Source organism: Eriocheir sinensis, chromosome 19 (assembly GCF_024679095.1).
Source record: "Eriocheir sinensis breed Jianghai 21 chromosome 19, ASM2467909v1, whole genome shotgun sequence".
NCBI classification, from domain to species: Eukaryota; Metazoa; Arthropoda; class Malacostraca; order Decapoda; family Varunidae; genus Eriocheir; species Eriocheir sinensis.
Window position 1 is genome coordinate 11,147,681 of NC_066527.1, and position 17,277 is coordinate 11,164,957.

The following is a 17,277-nucleotide window of genomic DNA, read 5'->3' on the forward strand; positions in this document are numbered from 1 at the left end:
CTTCTTAACTGACTCTTGGTCATCCTCTCTTAGCCGTTTCGGTGAAACTTTTGCTATTGCGCTGGACATATCAAAAGCTTTTGATAGGGTCTGGCACAAATCTTTGCTTTCTAAACTACCCTCCTACGGTTTCTATCCTTCTCTCTGTACCTTTATCTCCAGTTTCCTTTCTGACCGTTCTATTTCTGCCGTGGTAGACGGTCACTGTTCTTCCCCTAAATCTATTAACAGTGGTGTCCCACAGGGTTCTGTCCTATCTCCCACTCTTTTCTGTTGTTCATTGATGATCTTCTTTCCAAAACGAACTGTCCTATCCATTCCTACGCCGATGATTCCACTCTGCATTATTCAACTTCTTTTAATAGAAGACCCACCCTTCAGGAACTTAACGACTCAAGGCTGGAGGCTGCAGAACGCTTAGCCTCAGACCTTACTATTATTTCCGATTGGGGCAAGAAGAACCTGGTGTCCTTCAACGCCTCAAAAACAGTTTCTCCACCTATCCACTCGACACAATCTTCCAAACCCCTATTCTTTGACAACACCCAGCTATCACCTTCCTCAACACTAAACATCCTCGGTCTATCCTTAACTCAAAATCTCAACTGGAAACTTCATATCTCATCTCTTACTAAATCAGCTTCCTCGAGGCTGGGCGTTCTGTACCGTCTCCGCCAGTTCTTCTCCCCTGCACAGTTGCTGTCCATATACAGGGGCCTTGTCCGCCCTCGTATGGAGTATGCATCTCATGTGGGGGCTCCTCACAGCTCTTCTGGACAGAGTGAGGCAAAGGCTCTTCGTCTCATCAGCTCTCCTCCTCATACTGATAGTCTTCTACCTCTTAAATTCCGCCGCAATGTTGCCTCTCTTTCTATCTTCTATCGATATTTCCACGCTGACTGCTCTTCTGAACTTGCTAACTGCATGCCTCCCCCCTCCCGCGGCCCCGCTGCACTCGACTTTCTACTCATGCTCATCCCTATACTGTCCAAACCCCTTATGCAAGAGTTAACCAGCATCTTCACTCTTTCATCCCTCACGCTGGTAAACTCTGGAACAATCTTCCTTCATCTGTATTTCCTCCTGCCTACGACTTGAACTCTTTCAAGAGGAGGGTATCAGGACACCTCTCCTCCCGAAACTGACTTATCTTTCGGCCACCTCTTTGGATTCTTTATAGGAGCAGCGAGTAGCGGGCTTTTTTTTTTATTTATTAATGTTTACTTTTGTGTGCCCTTGAGCTGTCTCCTTTGCTCTAAAAAAATATATATATATATATATATATATATATATATATATATATATATATATATATATATATATATATATATATATATATATATATATATATATATATATATATATATATATATATATATATATATATATATATATATATATATATATACACACACACCATCATTAGCTTATAACACCTTTAGGCACCGATCATATTTGCATTTTATGTAGTCTGTGATGCAGGCAGGATATTCATTAGCACCTAATTAGACTCATGCTGCTCTCCAGTGCTCTCTGATGAACTCACAATCAAAGATGTAGTATACCTATAGGGTAGCACTGAGTAATCTTAGGTCACTTGGTAAAGTGTTCACCTAAGTCCGACCCAAGCTGACAACATAAACCTAAGCGTGTTTGCAAGCTGAGTGTTTAGAATATTGGCATAATAATAAAAGATGCTGAAAACTGGATTCCACTACTTTATTGAATATATGAATAATTATATACTGAATTTGTAATGGAGCTAAGATAAAAAAAGCTATGTTTTCAGCGGTCATACCATGATCTCATGAAAATAATTAGGTTGACATATATAATTAATTACTACGTATTTTGGTATGATGACCATTGCACATTAATACCATAGCTTTGCGAGCATTGAGTAATCTTAGGTCACTTGGTAAAGTGTTCACATAAGTCCGACCCAAACTGACAACATAAACCTAAGCATGTTTGCAAGCTGAGTGCTTAGAATATTGGCATAATAATAAAAGATGCTGAAAACTAGATTCCACTAATAGAGTAATTATATACTGAATTTGTAATGGAGCCAAGATAAAAAAGCTATGTTTTTCAGTGGTCATACCATGATCTCATGAAAATAAATAGGTTGACATATATAATTAATTACTACGTATTTTGTTATGATGACTATTGCACATTAATACCATAGCTTTGAATCCAATGATGAACATCTTCAAGCAAGACACAAATAGCAACAGATTGGTCACCAATTCACTCAGTAAACACAATACTCCAGAAAAGTATACACTGAATTCACTATAAAGTTGTTTTTCCACTTGGAACTTTGTAAACAGAAACCAAGTAACCTCGTTTTACTTCACTCATAAGTCATGATGTTCGCGATGTGGTCACCTCGACCTTTCGTTCCTCCTCCCTCACACTGGCAGACGTCTCTAACAAGCTTTCTTACCACCATTATCTCAATATGAATAACCGGCAGCAATAATTATAAATCATATTCTAAATGACATTTTAATGCAATTTTAATGTCATCTTTTTCATTTGCATGTGTGTACCTTTCTGCTACAAATAAAAGTTTTTTTTCCCATGTTTTGTTTTCCTTAACTCGAATATTTCACATTTTAATCAATAACAAAGGCATCAAACACTAATTGTATGTTCAAGCTATGTTTATTTTTTTTTCTGTTGACATAAACTACATCGTTTTCCTTTGGTGCCATTATTTTCACATGGGTACAGTCTATCACTCCCACAACACCGGCAAGTTGGTAGAATTCTGCTTGCTTTACACGGATCTCCACCCTATCAAGGGGAGACTGGATAAACCTCCCGACTATCTACGGGTCACTGAGGGCGGCCAGAGTTTCCACAATCACCCTGCTTACACTACTCTGGCTTACCCCCTAACTCATCACTTGAACACTGCAGCATTTTTCCTGTAGCCAAGTACCTTTAAGTCAAAATCACTTTCAACCCCGGGGTGCGGGAATGCTCCCTTTGAACTGGATCTTGTAGCTCTCTTCTCACCAAATCAGTCACATACTCCATTCCTGCACGGTCTAATATGTATGTCTTGACAAGTTCACCATCGTTATACAGTTCCAAAGCGCCCTATCAAACTCTAAATTGCGGAGGCGGGCTGGACGAGGAAGTCCGGGGGCCATGTTGATATGGGTCTGGGTCTGGGTTTCACTATTAACTTTACTATTAAGTGTTTAGAAGTCCTCGCCAGCACTCTCAAGTTAATACCAAAGTTAAGAGTAGGTATTAGGCTAATAGTTGTTGAGGATACACTTTGAGAGTGAAGTTAATACCAAAGTCGAAAGTTAATACCAAGTTTAGTATTAATAGTTGTCAAGGATACGGGCCCTGCTCCTGCACTCCCGCCGCCGCCAGGGACACGTGTACCAGCAGCCACGTGGTCTGGAGCGTCAGCAGGACCAGCACCACCACCTCCTCCGTCAGCAGCAGGCCGGACCCGACCCCCTGAGCCAGCAGGTAGAGCTCCGTGCACACGATCACCACCTAAAGGATAGATAGTAAGTATAGTCCGGGGCCTTAGGGGAAGAATTGTGCAGATTCTTCCAAAAGCATGAAATTTGGTACACAGGTAGAACTTTACCCCCTCTATCAATTTCCGCCGGGAGCCAAGGCCGCCGCTCAATGGGGCCGCCATATTGGACGATCCAAGATGGCCGCCACCGGAAAATGGACTTCTGCATATCTTTACACCCAAAAGTCGTAGAGACTTAAATGAAAGCTCTTTTCATGGGTTTATGACATCAAGGATTCCAAATCTGAGCTTAAATTTGAGGTAACATTTGTCTCTGTGGATATTTGCGGCCAAAAATAATTATAATTATGAACTTTACATTTCTCCCCGAAATCGTGCCAAATCTATTCTCCGACTAACCAAAAATTCTTTCATTAATAGAAAATGCCAAAACCTTGCTTTCTCTAACTCTTCCCGTGACTTCTGGCATCTAGCCAAAAACATCTCCTCCAACTTCACTTCTTCATCTTTCCCTCCACTCCTCAGTCCTGACGGCAACACTGCCGTCTCATCTATCTCTAAGGCTGAACTCTTCTCTCAAACTTTTTCTAAAAACTCCACTCTGGACGATTCTGGGCATATTCCTCCTACTCATCCCCCCTCTGACTCCTTTATGCCTGTTTGAAAGATTCTTCAAAATGATGTTTTCTATGCCCTCTCTGGCCTCAATCCTCAGAAGGCTTATGGACCTGATGGAGTGCCTCCTATTGTCCTTAAAAACTGTGCCTCCGTGCTGTCACCCTGCCTGGTAAAACTCTTTCGCCTCTGCCTGTCAACATCTACCTTTCCTTCTTGCTGGAAGTATGCCTTCATACAGCCTGTGCCTAAGAAGGGTGACCGCTCCAATCCCTCAAACTACCGTCCTATAGCTTTACTTTCTTGTCTCTCTAAAGCTTTTGAATCAATCTTTAACCGGAAGATTCAAAAGCACCTTTCCACTTCTGACCTTCTATCTGATCGCCAGTATGGGTTCCGCAAGGGGCGTTCTACTGGTGATCTCCTAGCCTTCTTAACTGTCTCTTGGTCATCCTCTCTTAGCCGTTTCGGTGAAACTTTTGCTATTGCGCTGGACATATCAAAAGCTTTTGATAGGGTCTGGCACAAATCTTTGCTTTCCAAACTACCCTCCTACGGTTTCTATCCTTCTCTCTGTACCTTTATCTCCAGTTTCCTTTCTGACCGTTCTATTTCTGCCGTGGTAGACGGTCACTGTTCTTCCCCTAAATCTATTAACAGTGGTGTCCCACTGGGTTCTGTCTTATCTCCCACTCTTTTTCTGTTGTTCATTGATGATCTTCTTTCCAAAACGAACTGTCCTATCCATTCCTACGCCGATGATTCCACTCTGCATTACTCAACTTCTTTTAATAGAAGACCCACCCTACAGGAACTTAACGACTCAAGGCTGGAGGCTGCAGAACGCTTAGCCTCAGACCTTACTATTATTTCCGATTGGGGCAAGAAGAACCTGGTGTCCTTCAACGCCTCAAAAACACAGTTTCTCCACCTATCCACTCGACACAATCTTCCAAACAATTATCCCCTATTCTCTGACAACACCCAGCTATCACCTTCCTCAACACTAAACATCCTCGGTCTATCCTGAACTCAAAATCTCAACTGGAAACTTCATATCTCATCTCTTACTAAATCAGCTTCCTCGAGGCTGGGCGTTCTGTACCGTCTCCCCCAGTTCTTCTCCCCTGCACAGTTGCTGTCCATATACAGGGGCCTTGTCCGCCCTCGTATGGAGTATGCATCTCATGTGTGGGGGGGCTCCACTCACACAGCTCTTTTGGACAGAATGGAGGCTAAGGCTCTTCGTCTCATCAGCTCTCCTCCTCATACTGATAGTCTTCTACCTCTTAAATTCCGCCGCAATGTTGCCTCTCTTTCTATCTTCTATCGATATTTCCACGCTGACTGCTCTTCTGAGCTTGCTAACTGCATGCCTCCCCCCCTCCCGCGGCCCCGCTGCACTTGACTTTCTACTCATGCTCATCCCTATACTGTCCAAACCCCTTATGCAAGAGTTAACCAGCATCTTCACTCTTTCATCCCTCACGCTGGTAAACTCTGGAACAATCTTCCTTCATCTGTATTTCCTCCTGCCTACGACTTGAACTCTTTCAAGAGAAGGGTATCAGGACACCTCTCCTCCCGTATTTGATCTTGCTTTCGGCCACCTCTTTTGTTTCTTTTTTAGGAGCAGCGAGTAGCGGACTTTTTTTTTTTATTATTGTTCTCTTTTTTTGTGTGCCCTTGAGCTGCCTCCTTTGTTTAAAAAAAAAAATATTTCAATATTCAATATGGCCACCAACCGAAATAACATTTACATTATTTCAAATCCGAAAGCCATAGAACTTACTTGATGGCTCTCTTTATATATTTTTTCATGTAAAACATTTAAAATCTGGACTTTATTTGAGTGTGTTACTAGCTTGTTCTATTTTTATGCAGGTACGTGTGATATGAAGCTGATATGTACTGATCGTCGTCGTTATCGAGGATGGATGTCAACTGGAACCTTTGCTGTCTGTGCCAGCAGGACAAGACAGAAAAGCTGCAAACACGGAGGGATGAAGGCTTCAACTCACTTGAAAAAGACCTAGAGGGCTTCAAAGCCATCAGTGTTGTGCCTTTTGGTATGAAGGTCTTATGGGAAAAACTGGATGAAGGGGGAGGTAAAGCAGAAACGCTTCGTCCCCACAATGCAAAGTATCATAAGGTTTGCAGAACCTACTGCAGCAACTCACGACTGAAGCGGCTGTTAGACAAGATAGACAACAGTAATCCAACTTCACCAAAGAAACTGCGGTCAGCCACAGCAGCAGCCAGAAAAGGAAGTCAGCGCTGCATCATCTGTGACGGAGAGCACCAAAACAATTTGCAAAGGTGGCAACTGATAATGTTGATGCTAATCTAAAGAGCTGGGCAAAGGCTAACAATAATTTCCTGCTACTGGGCAAACTCATTGCACAAGCTGCTGATGCTCCTGCAGGCGATACATACTATCATTTGCAGTGTTACTGTCACCTACGAGATTCTGCACGTGCTCGTAGACCATCTGCAGGTCCTGCCCAACCTCCCTTTGACCCCATTGCCACAGCACAAATTGTAGCCCTTCTTGAAGATTCAGATTCTGTCTTCAAGATGTCAACCTTGAGAAAGTCGTACAGAACGCTTATGAATGAACAAGGTACTCCCTGTCCTGACCCTAGAGAACCCCATTCTACTAGGTTTAAGGGGAGGCGCCGCCTAGTATAAGTGGAGGGTACATTCATTTTATTTCAATTGTTCTAAGGTATTTTTTTTCTTTTAAGACTTAGGTAAATGCAATAAGATCTGCATGTATCAACATAATAGCTTTCGTGCTTCTGTACGAAAACAAATTACAAACGAAATGTATTACTTGTAATAAAAGCAGAGCATGTTCACTCAATATGTACGCTATCGGGTAGTTTTACTCATGGCACCACTAGTTAAAAATTGTCCGTTCAAATTTTTAATTGTCTTACTGTCCCTGCGCAAAAAAAACTACCAAAATCACCATTTGATGTGTCCCATAATTCTACCTTTTTTTTTTACCTTTAATAAATCATATCAGCAGTATTTTTTTTTTTTTTTTAAACCTGACAAACATTTTTTTTACCATCCACTCGTCTTTCAGCAGATGTTTGAGTATTTTTATTATCTTCACAACTAATGGAGTTATTATTCTCCAAAGTACAAAAAATGCACTTTCGACATATCGGCTATTTTGTGTGTAAATGCAGTTAGCGTACAAAGTTATGATTTTTAGAGGATCTTACAGTGGTAAAATACAACTTAGATACCTATGCAGTTATATTTATGAATGACGATGAATGATATGAAAAATAATAATCATAACAGGCACCTGTGTGTGTGTGTGTGTGTGTGTGTGTGTGTGTGTGTGTGTGTGTGTGTGTGTGTGTGCGCGCGCGCACTAGAAATCTCCTGGGCTGTAGTGTTCTGTGGATACCTCCTGTTACTTCTTCTTCGTCACTTTCTATTCTTTTGGGCTTCTTTTTTTTTCCTAGGTGGTGGCTGAGTCGACAGAGTGACGGCGCCGCGTTCAGGAGGACGCGAGTTCAATCCCCGCCCGGTGCCACCAAGCTGGAATTTTTCAGCCGCCGCCGAGTGGCTTAAAACTACCCACATGCTGTCCAGAAGACCACATATCAACCCGGACTCTAGATTTTAGGATTAAAGATGAGCTCCGGGAGGGCAGCATGACCCAATGCAAGATGGCGCCACTATAAACACTCGCCTGCGCCAGAACGGGCTGGGCCGACCATCAGGCACCACCGGGAAGAAGTCTTGGACCGACCATCAGGCTCCACCGAGAAGAAGCCTAGCGGCGCAATGGGCCGTGATTAAAATAAAAAAACAAAAACAAAAATGCCAAAGTACAAGTACAAATGTACCTCTGAGGAGCGCTCGCGACGCACTAAGTAACTGATTGACTGATTCACTCAACTACACTCTCCGAGGATTGCTGGCTGCCACTAGAATTTTGCCAGATGAATGATGACACTCTTTTCTTTAAAAAAAAAAGGAAAAATCGGACAAGAGAAGGCAAAATGTAACATATATGAGTATTCTACAGAAAATGGAGGTTTCTGCAGGGAGGGGACCTCGAAATTAGTAATACAAATCAAATTATTTGAAAGGGAAAGAATTATCGTACAGCTGCCAAACTTTCACAGGGAACGTGTGACATGTTCAGCTATTTTTTGGAGTAACTTTTAAAATTTGGCTGAAATAGTGAAAATACCCATTTTTGGCGACGCCTCCCCTTAAAGAATACCTTTTGGAGATACTTCCTGAATGGGCAGACTTTTCTCAGGGTAGAGAGGTGTACATCTCCAGCAACAGAAATGCAGGTGACCTTGTGGCGAAAACTCATGAACACCAACTAGGGCAAGATGACGCTCTTTTGTTGATGAGAGCAGCTGTAATTCTACGCAGGTGCTGCCTCAAAAAACAAGATCTTTTCAATGGGAATTTCCCTCCAGACTGCTTGACATCTCCTGTCCCTGAGCACCTTCGATCTTTCATAAATGTCATCCTTCAGGGTCCAGCAATTCTGCTATAACAGGGCAGTGATGAGACGGATGTGCAAGTTCATGGTCGTGTCAAAACTACATGTACTATGCTCAGCAGATAATATACAATACAAGCAGTGATACCCACCATGCCACCAAGTCCAATGCCATTCGACACAGGAAGGAGCATGTGACACCATTCCCAATGTACCAAGGTCTCATGTTGCATGGAGAGGCTCGTCAGAAGAAACAGATAAAGCTCGCCCATGAGTTTGGTCTTTTTGTTTCATACAGCCGTGTAATGGAGGTGAAAAGGGAAATTGCATGTGCAGTGTGTAAGCGCCATGCTGAGGATGGAGTTATCTTGCCCACAAATCTGAGATCAAATGTGTTTGTCACCTTTGATGTTGACAACTTAGTGTCATGAATTCCTCATTCCAAGAATAGACGAGAGTGGAATATTCCGTGGAATTCCTCTCCCGCGGAAGATTCCATTATTCTTACTTTTCAACGGGTCAATGCACAAGAGTGGGCGGAGCTTATTCAAATAATATTATCGCCTATTGCTGCCAATGCTGAAGTATTCGTGGTATGCATGAACCACTATTATTTAGTGCATGGTGTTAGGTTATTAATGAATAATAACCCATTGCCGTTTGAGCGTTAATTTAAATGTTACGCAGAACGAGAGATGTCAGTTGTGGCGAGTGTTGTCATCTTGGCCACCGGGAAGCGAGGGCGAGCGGTGACCCGGGGGCAGCCGCTGCGCTCTTCCTGAGTGTGACCTCGCTCGCGACGGACGTCCCTTCGCTGCCTCCCTCCTCCCACGTGTTGGTGGAGGTCTTCCTGCCCTACCGTATCCACAAGTCAGGTGACTGTGTACTGCTGGCGAGGAAAGCCCTGGGAGGCATACTACCCTCCTACGGTTTATATCCTTCTCTCTGTACCTTTATCTCCAGTTTCCTTTCTGACCGTTCTATTTCTGCCGTGGTAGACGGTCACTGTTCTTCCCCTAAATCTATTAACAGTGGTGTCCCACAGGGTTCTGTCCTATGTCCCACTCTTTTTCTGTTGTTCATTGATGATCTTCTTTCCAAAACGAACTGTCCTATCCATTCCTACGCCGATGATTCCACTCTGCATTATTCAACTTCTTTTAATAGAAGACCCACCCTTCAGGAACTTAACGACTCAAGGCTGGAGGCTGCAGAACGCTTAGCCTCAGACCTTACTATTATTTCCGATTGGGGCAAGAAGAACCTGGTGTCCTTCAACGCCTCAAAAACACATTTTCTCCACCTATCCACTCGACACAATCTTCCAAACAACTATCCCCTATTCTTTGACAACACCCAGCTATCACCTTCCTCAACACTAAACATCCTCGGTCTATCCTTAACTCAAAATCTTAACTGGAAACTTCATAATTATCTCATCTCTTACTAAATCAGCTTCCTCGAGGCTGGGCGTTCTGTACCGTCTCCGCCAGTTCTTCTCCCCTGCACAGTTGCTGTCCATATACAGGGGCCTTGTCCGCCCTCGTATGGAGTATGCATCTCATGTGTGGGGGGGCTCCACTCACACAGCTCTTTTGGACAGAGTGGAGGCTAAGGCTCTTCGTCTCATCAGCTCTCCTCCTCATACTGATAGTCTTCTACCTCTTAAATTCCGCCGCAATGTTGCCTCTCTTTCTATCTTCTATCGATATTTCCACGCTGACTGCTCTTCTGAACTTGCTAACTGCATGCATCCCACCCTCCCGCGGCCCCGCTGCACTCGACTTTCTACTCATGCTCATCCCTATACTGTCCAAACCCCTTATGCAAGAGTTAACCAGCATCTTCACTCTTTCATCCCTCACGCTGGTAAACTCTGGAACAATCTTCCTTCCTCTGTATTTCCTCCTGCCTACGACTTAAACTCTTTCAAGAGGAGGGTATCAGGACACCTCTCCTCCCGAAACTGACCTATCTTTCGGCCACCTCTTTGGATTCTTTTAGGAGCAGTGAGTAGCGGGCTTTTTTTTTATTAATGTTTGCTTTTTAGTGCCCTTGACCTGTCTCCTTTGCTGTAAAAAAATATATATATATATATATATATATATATATATATATATATATATATATATATATATATATATATATATATATATATATATATAATATAATATATATATAATATAATATAATATAAATAAATAAATAAATAAATAAATATATATATATATATATATATATATATATATATATATATATATATATATATATATATATATATATATATATATATATATATATATATATATATATATATATATATATATATATATATATATATATATATATATATATATATATATATATATATATATATATATATATATATAGATATATATATATAGATGTATATATAAACATATATATAGAGAGAGAGAGAGAGAGAGAGAGAGAGAGAGAGAGAGAGAGAGAGAGAGAGAGAGAGAGAGAGAGAGAGAGGTTTATATATTCAGCAAAGTTAACAAACATAACACCTGCACACACACACACACACACACACACACACACACACACACATCAGCATAAATTGATACGCTATCCCAATACGGCTTAGGCCCCGTTCACACTGTGCTGATTCTGGGCCACGACAACTCAGGAATTCAGGGTACACAAGGTCTTGGGAGTTAAATATTGATGTAAATTGGTTACATATTGCCGGAAAGAAGGCTAGAAACGATCGCCGGATGCTGAGTTGGCACAGTGTGAAGGGGGCCTAAAAGTCGCTGGGTTGACGTGGCCCAGAGTTGGCACAATGTGAAAGTGGCCATAGCGCGGGTACAAACTTGGTGGAGGGACTGGCCTTCTGTCTCAGGCGAGGGTAGTGGTTGTAAGAGGTAGCCTATATTGTTTTTCTTTTGTTTATTTATGTATGGCCAACGAAATATTATAGGGTTAAATCAAAATTTGTGCTTATTTTTGTATAGATTTATACACGCTTGTAATATTTCTTGGGTATCCGATTTACACAACAGAGTAAATTTATAGCTTAAGTTTTTTAAACGACACCACTGATTTTACCTATATTACAGCCATAAAACTAAACATAATTTTTATGTATTATATATTAACATATGAGGAATGAAATGATGCACAAAGACAAATAAATTCACTGATAGTTTTGTGTCATGAATTCCTCATTCCAGGGAAGAGTCCATTATTCTTACTCTCCAACGGGTCGCTGTACAGCAAGACCAAGAGCGGGCGGATCTTATTCAAATAACATTATCGCCGAGGACGTCACACACCTCACATCCCATCCCCTTTGCTCAAGGGGGGACAGTAACCACTCCTAGTCATTGGAAAAAATCCGGCCTGAGCGGGTAAGAACCGCCGCCTATTTGGCCGCGAAGCCTTGCAGCGCGGCGCTCCAACCAGTTGGACCACGGTGAGGGGTGTGTCTGTGTGCATATATATATATATATATATATATATATATATATATATATATATATATATATATATATATATATATCAGAGCTGGGCACTTCCGATCATCAGTCCGATCGTCCGATCTTCCGATCTGATCGGAACAGCAATTGGCGATCGGAATGCAAAGATTAGATCATCTTTGTAAAGGTAATCGGACAGTGGAAATCGGAACTTCACAAACCAACTACCGATCACCGATCACAAAAAAAGTGGTCAGCGTTGTCATGGCAACAAGTGGCTGTGGATTTCTTACAATTATTTTTATACACGTTGCTAAATAGTTACTTCAATAAGCGTCTTTATTTATAAAATTAAGCGATAATTATTGATCGTTAATTTATTTACTTCTGGTAAGGTATGGTGAACGAGACGCGCCGGCGCAAAGTCGCTTTATTTGCTTGGCGGGACTTGTTACACGACGCCATGACAGTGTGGTGTGGGCTGTAGTAGTGGGCTTCCGCTTACTTCAGTAACCGAGTGGCCTGCCCCAGTTGTCAGTTATACATTTTCTGCTGCAGTGTTACCACCCTCTAATGGGCGGCAGCGTCAGTACCTTTTCTGGAAACCAACAAGACCTTAGCTTAAAAGGGGGGCTTCGCCCCGCCTCGACCCCCCCACTTTCTTAACCGGGTGGAGGGCTTTGCCTTCCCTGGATCCCCCCCCCCACCCACCCGTCGGCATTTTTCCCAACTGTATACTGGCTTGTCAAGGGAGGCACAACCAGCCAATCACCGTGCGTCTTACTCATGACGTCATGAATCACCACAGCCAATCAGCATTATTAGGAGAAGTGAATTGGCAAAATTAGGCAAATGCTTGAATGTAACTGCAAGAAGTGAGATTGTTTGACATTCAATAACTCAATTTTATTGTAACACATCATTCTGACCAAGTAAAGCAATGATGCATGTTTTCGTTGACATGATATCAATTCATTACTTTCGTCTCCCCCCCCTCCCTCAAATCTTATTTTCGTGAAAAAATTCGGCGACCGGTTCGCCGACATGACCAAGATTCTTACAGTTCGTGAGCATTCGCCGACATGTCGCCGACATGTCGGCGAATGCTCAAGACAATTCGGGGACAGTTCGAAGACATGTCGCCGACTATTCGGCGTCCATGTCGCTGAGCTCAAAATCTGAAATTTTAACGTTTTTTTTGTTTGTTTGTTGCGGAATAACTGGCGACAAGTCTCCGAATTGTCTTCGCATGTCCCCGAAGTGTCGGTGACATGTCGGGGATAATTCTCCGACAGTGCCAAGATTTCTGACAGCTGATCATCCGATGCCCATGTGGCATATAAAAGCTCGGGAATCCGCGCCTACCTCATGGACTACTACAACACCCGGGGAGCAGTGGCCTGACAGGACAGAATTGTGGGCGAGTAAATACCATGTGTGGTAATATGTGTGGTAATATGTATGATAGTATGTGTAATAAAATGTATAAATGTGACTTGTTTTTGTTTTGCTCTCCTTCAAATATTTTAGAATGAATGATTGTTTACGTAATATTAGTAAACGAACCAGTAACTGAAAGAAGAAATAAATCTAAATAACTGAAAATGAAACAAGGTTAAATAATGGCAGAAAAATGATATTAAGAAATAAATAAAGTAATAAATAGTAAATTAATTATGAAATAAATGAAAATGTTAAGTTCCATACCTATTTTATATATTCAGATTCTTCTTGTTTTTCATATTTTCTTCTTTACTATTTATTATTATAGTATTATTTTATTCCGTATATATATATATATATATATATATATATATATATTTATATATATATATATATATATATATATTTATATATATTTATATATATATATTTTTTTTTTCTCTTTTTTTTTTACGTTGTTGCCTATTGCGCCGGTAGGCATCTTCCCGGTGGGGCCTGATGGTCGGCCCAAGGCTTCTTCCAGGTGGGGCCTGATGGTCGGCTCAGCCCGTTCTGGCGCAGGCGAGTGTTTATAGTGGCGCCATCTTGCGTTGGCTCATGCTGCCTCCCGGAACTCGTTCTTGATTCGCTTGGACGGCTTCCTCTAGAGTCCGGGTTGATGGGTGGTCTTCAGGACTGCATGTGGGTAGTTTTAAGCCACTCGGCGGTGACTGAAAAATCCGAGTGGTAGCGTGAGGATTCGAACCCGCGTCGTCCATCACGCGGCGAATGTGGGTTCAGTACGCTACCAATTCGGCCACCGCCTACCCTTTATATATATATATATATATATATATATATATATATATATATATATATATATATATATATATATATATATATATATATATATATATATATATATATATATATATATATATATATATATATATATATATATATATATATATATATATATATATATATATATATATATATATATATATATATATATATATATATATATATATATATATATATATATATATATATATATATATATATATATATATATATATATATATATATATATATATATATATATATAGATATATATATATATATATATATATATATATATATATATATATATATATATATATATATATATATATATATATAGATAGATAGATAGATAGATAGATAGATAGATAGATAGATAGATAGATAGATAGATAGATAGATAGATAGATAGATAGATAGATAGATAGATAGATAGATAGATAGATAGATAGATAGATATAGATATAGATAGATAGATAGATAGAAGGGCAGTAGTTGAGTGTTCTTTGTGAGCACGCGCTTGTGGTTAACAGATAACATGAAATTTCTTTGCGGGAACACAGGCCGACAGCCACCCCCGCAGCGTTCAGGGACGACGCGCGTTACGTTTATCGTTCGTTCAATGGCGGTCACAGTCCAGGGCACAATTACTCAGCAATTTTCTTACAGCGACACAGTTTATCTTTAGCATTGCTCTCACGATTCATTTGTAAGGTAATAAAAAATACCAGATGTGTGGCTCCCGCGGTTCTCTATTTCTGAAGAAATGGCGGCGCAATGATTAGACTATCGTTACATTTATAAAAGTAGTTCTGGTTCTTCCATACTCTGAATGACCTTATTCTAGAGCCTAAGTAAATCCTGGGTCACGCAGCTGCCACTACAAAGGGCAGTTGTCCGCAAGAGTGTACAGTTAGAGGGAGCGGTCAATTAGCCTACCACTGGAGTAGACGAAGTAGCCTTTTTTTTTTTTTTTTTTTTTTACGTGAGATCACTGGGACACAGCAGCCGTCTGCATCTCCATCATTAATTTTGTTGTCACAATTTTTGACGTTTGACTACAGTGTGTTGAATACTGAAATAATTTATCATGCTGAAAGATCATTTGATGTGTTTTATTTAAGTAGCAGTTCTCCAACTCCCAGTATATTTGGGCATTACCTTGAGTATCTTACACTTCTGTGCCTCTCGGGTTTAGTGGTTATAGTCAATCTAGGAGAAATTGGCGGACGGGGGTGATCACGCGTGGGTCTCTCCTTCCGTACCACGCTGCTTCATCTCTGTTACCAGTTGTAGGATTAGAGTTCAGGTGTGAAGTGGACCACCATTAGCCTCCCTTCATTTCCTCCTCCTCCTCCTCCTCCTCTCTCTCTCTCTCTCTCTCTCTCTCTCTCTCTCTCTCTCTCTCTCTCTCTCTCTCTCTCTCTCTCTCTCTCTCTCTCTCTCTCTATATATATATATATATATATATATATATATATATATATATAAGACAACATAATTTTTTATATGTGATACATTCCATAAAATTAAATGAAAATGAGATGTGGAGAGGCAGGGAGAGAGAGGGGTGGGAGAGGCAGGGGCGGGACACCTAGTGAGCCTTCCATGACCTTGAGAGAAGTGACCTGGCTCAGGGTCGAGCGATATGACAACGTTGGAATACAACAATGTCAAGTGTCGTGGTATTTATACAAATCTTTGTTATTATCTTAAAAACGAAACAATCTTTACGCTATATGACCTTATTCGATTATCCAGCTATTCAATTAAATTCATTTAAAGGTAGTAAATAGCTGACATATGAGAGGAAGCGAGAGGTGTTAAGAGTATGTGGCAAGGTGCAGGGCTTAGCTGACACGCAGCTGTCACCCCCAAGTCCGCCAGTTTCAAATAGATTGACTATAGGAAATATTATTTCCTTTCTTAGGCCTTCCCATTGGCCAAGCCGCACCCACCCAAAGCCAATCCCATACGTTCTGAGGGGGGTGGGGAGAGAACCCCTCTCGCCATCCAAGCCCGAGATGACTATAAAGTTCCCCCCACTCGTGTCGCCACATTAAAAACTGGAAATTCCCACGCGTCCACCCAAGTTTTCCCACAAATTCCCACAAAGTCATCCTAGATTCTCACATAATATCCCACAAAATACGTTTTCTACAAAAAAATCAACTTACCCAAGCATATTTATATGAAGACAGCAGGGTTATTTTTTTTTCAGCCAGAGGAGGGCGGCGTAAAGAAAAAAAGAAAACAATATGAAAAAGAAAGCCCGCTACTTACTGCTCCTAAATAGAATAGAGTAGCCAAAAAGAGAAATCAGTTTCGGGAGGAGAGGTGTCCTGATACCCTCCTCTTGAAAGAGTTCAAGTCGTAGGCAGGAGGAAATACAGATGAGGGAAGATTGTTCCAGCGTTTACCAGAGTGAGGGATGAAAGAATGAAGATGCTGGTTAACTCTTACATAAGGGGTTTGGACAGCATAGGGATGAGCTTGATCAGAAAGTCCTGTGAGGCGAGGCCGCAGAATGGGGGGAGACATGCAGTTAGCAAGTTCAGAAGAGCAGTCAGCGTGAAAATATCGATAGAAGATAGAAAGAGAGGCAACATCGCGACGGAATTTAGGAGGTAGAAAACTATCAGTAAGAGGAGGAGAGCTGATGAGACGAACCGCCATATTCTCAGTGAAGCTCTTCCCTCTTCGTCGAAGCGTCTCTTAGAGAGTGTGTTTCCGTTGAAGGGTATGCCCAGTCCCTAACCTTCGAAACGATCTTTCCGTGTAGTGTTGGTACTACTGCAAATCAAACAAACGTTGAAAACAGAAACCTTAATGCAATTTAGGCACATTTCTATAATGGATTAGATAGTGTGACTAATATTTATGTAAACAGTACTTGATCCAGTGACATACATTATATATAGCAGAAATTTTACATTGATGCA

General features: G+C 41.1%; 1 long non-coding RNA gene across 1 annotated transcript; it reads right to left on the minus strand.

Annotated features, from left to right (window-relative positions):
* Positions 1-1,704: 1,704 nt before the first annotated feature.
* On the minus strand, positions 1,705-10,617 carry LOC127000683 (uncharacterized). The gene is made up of 2 exons (XR_007754386.1): positions 9,925-10,617; positions 1,705-5,063 (listed from the first exon to the last, which is right to left on the minus strand). It is a non-coding gene; the product is annotated as an uncharacterized LOC127000683 (long non-coding RNA).
* Between the last annotated feature and the right edge of the window lie 6,660 nt (positions 10,618-17,277).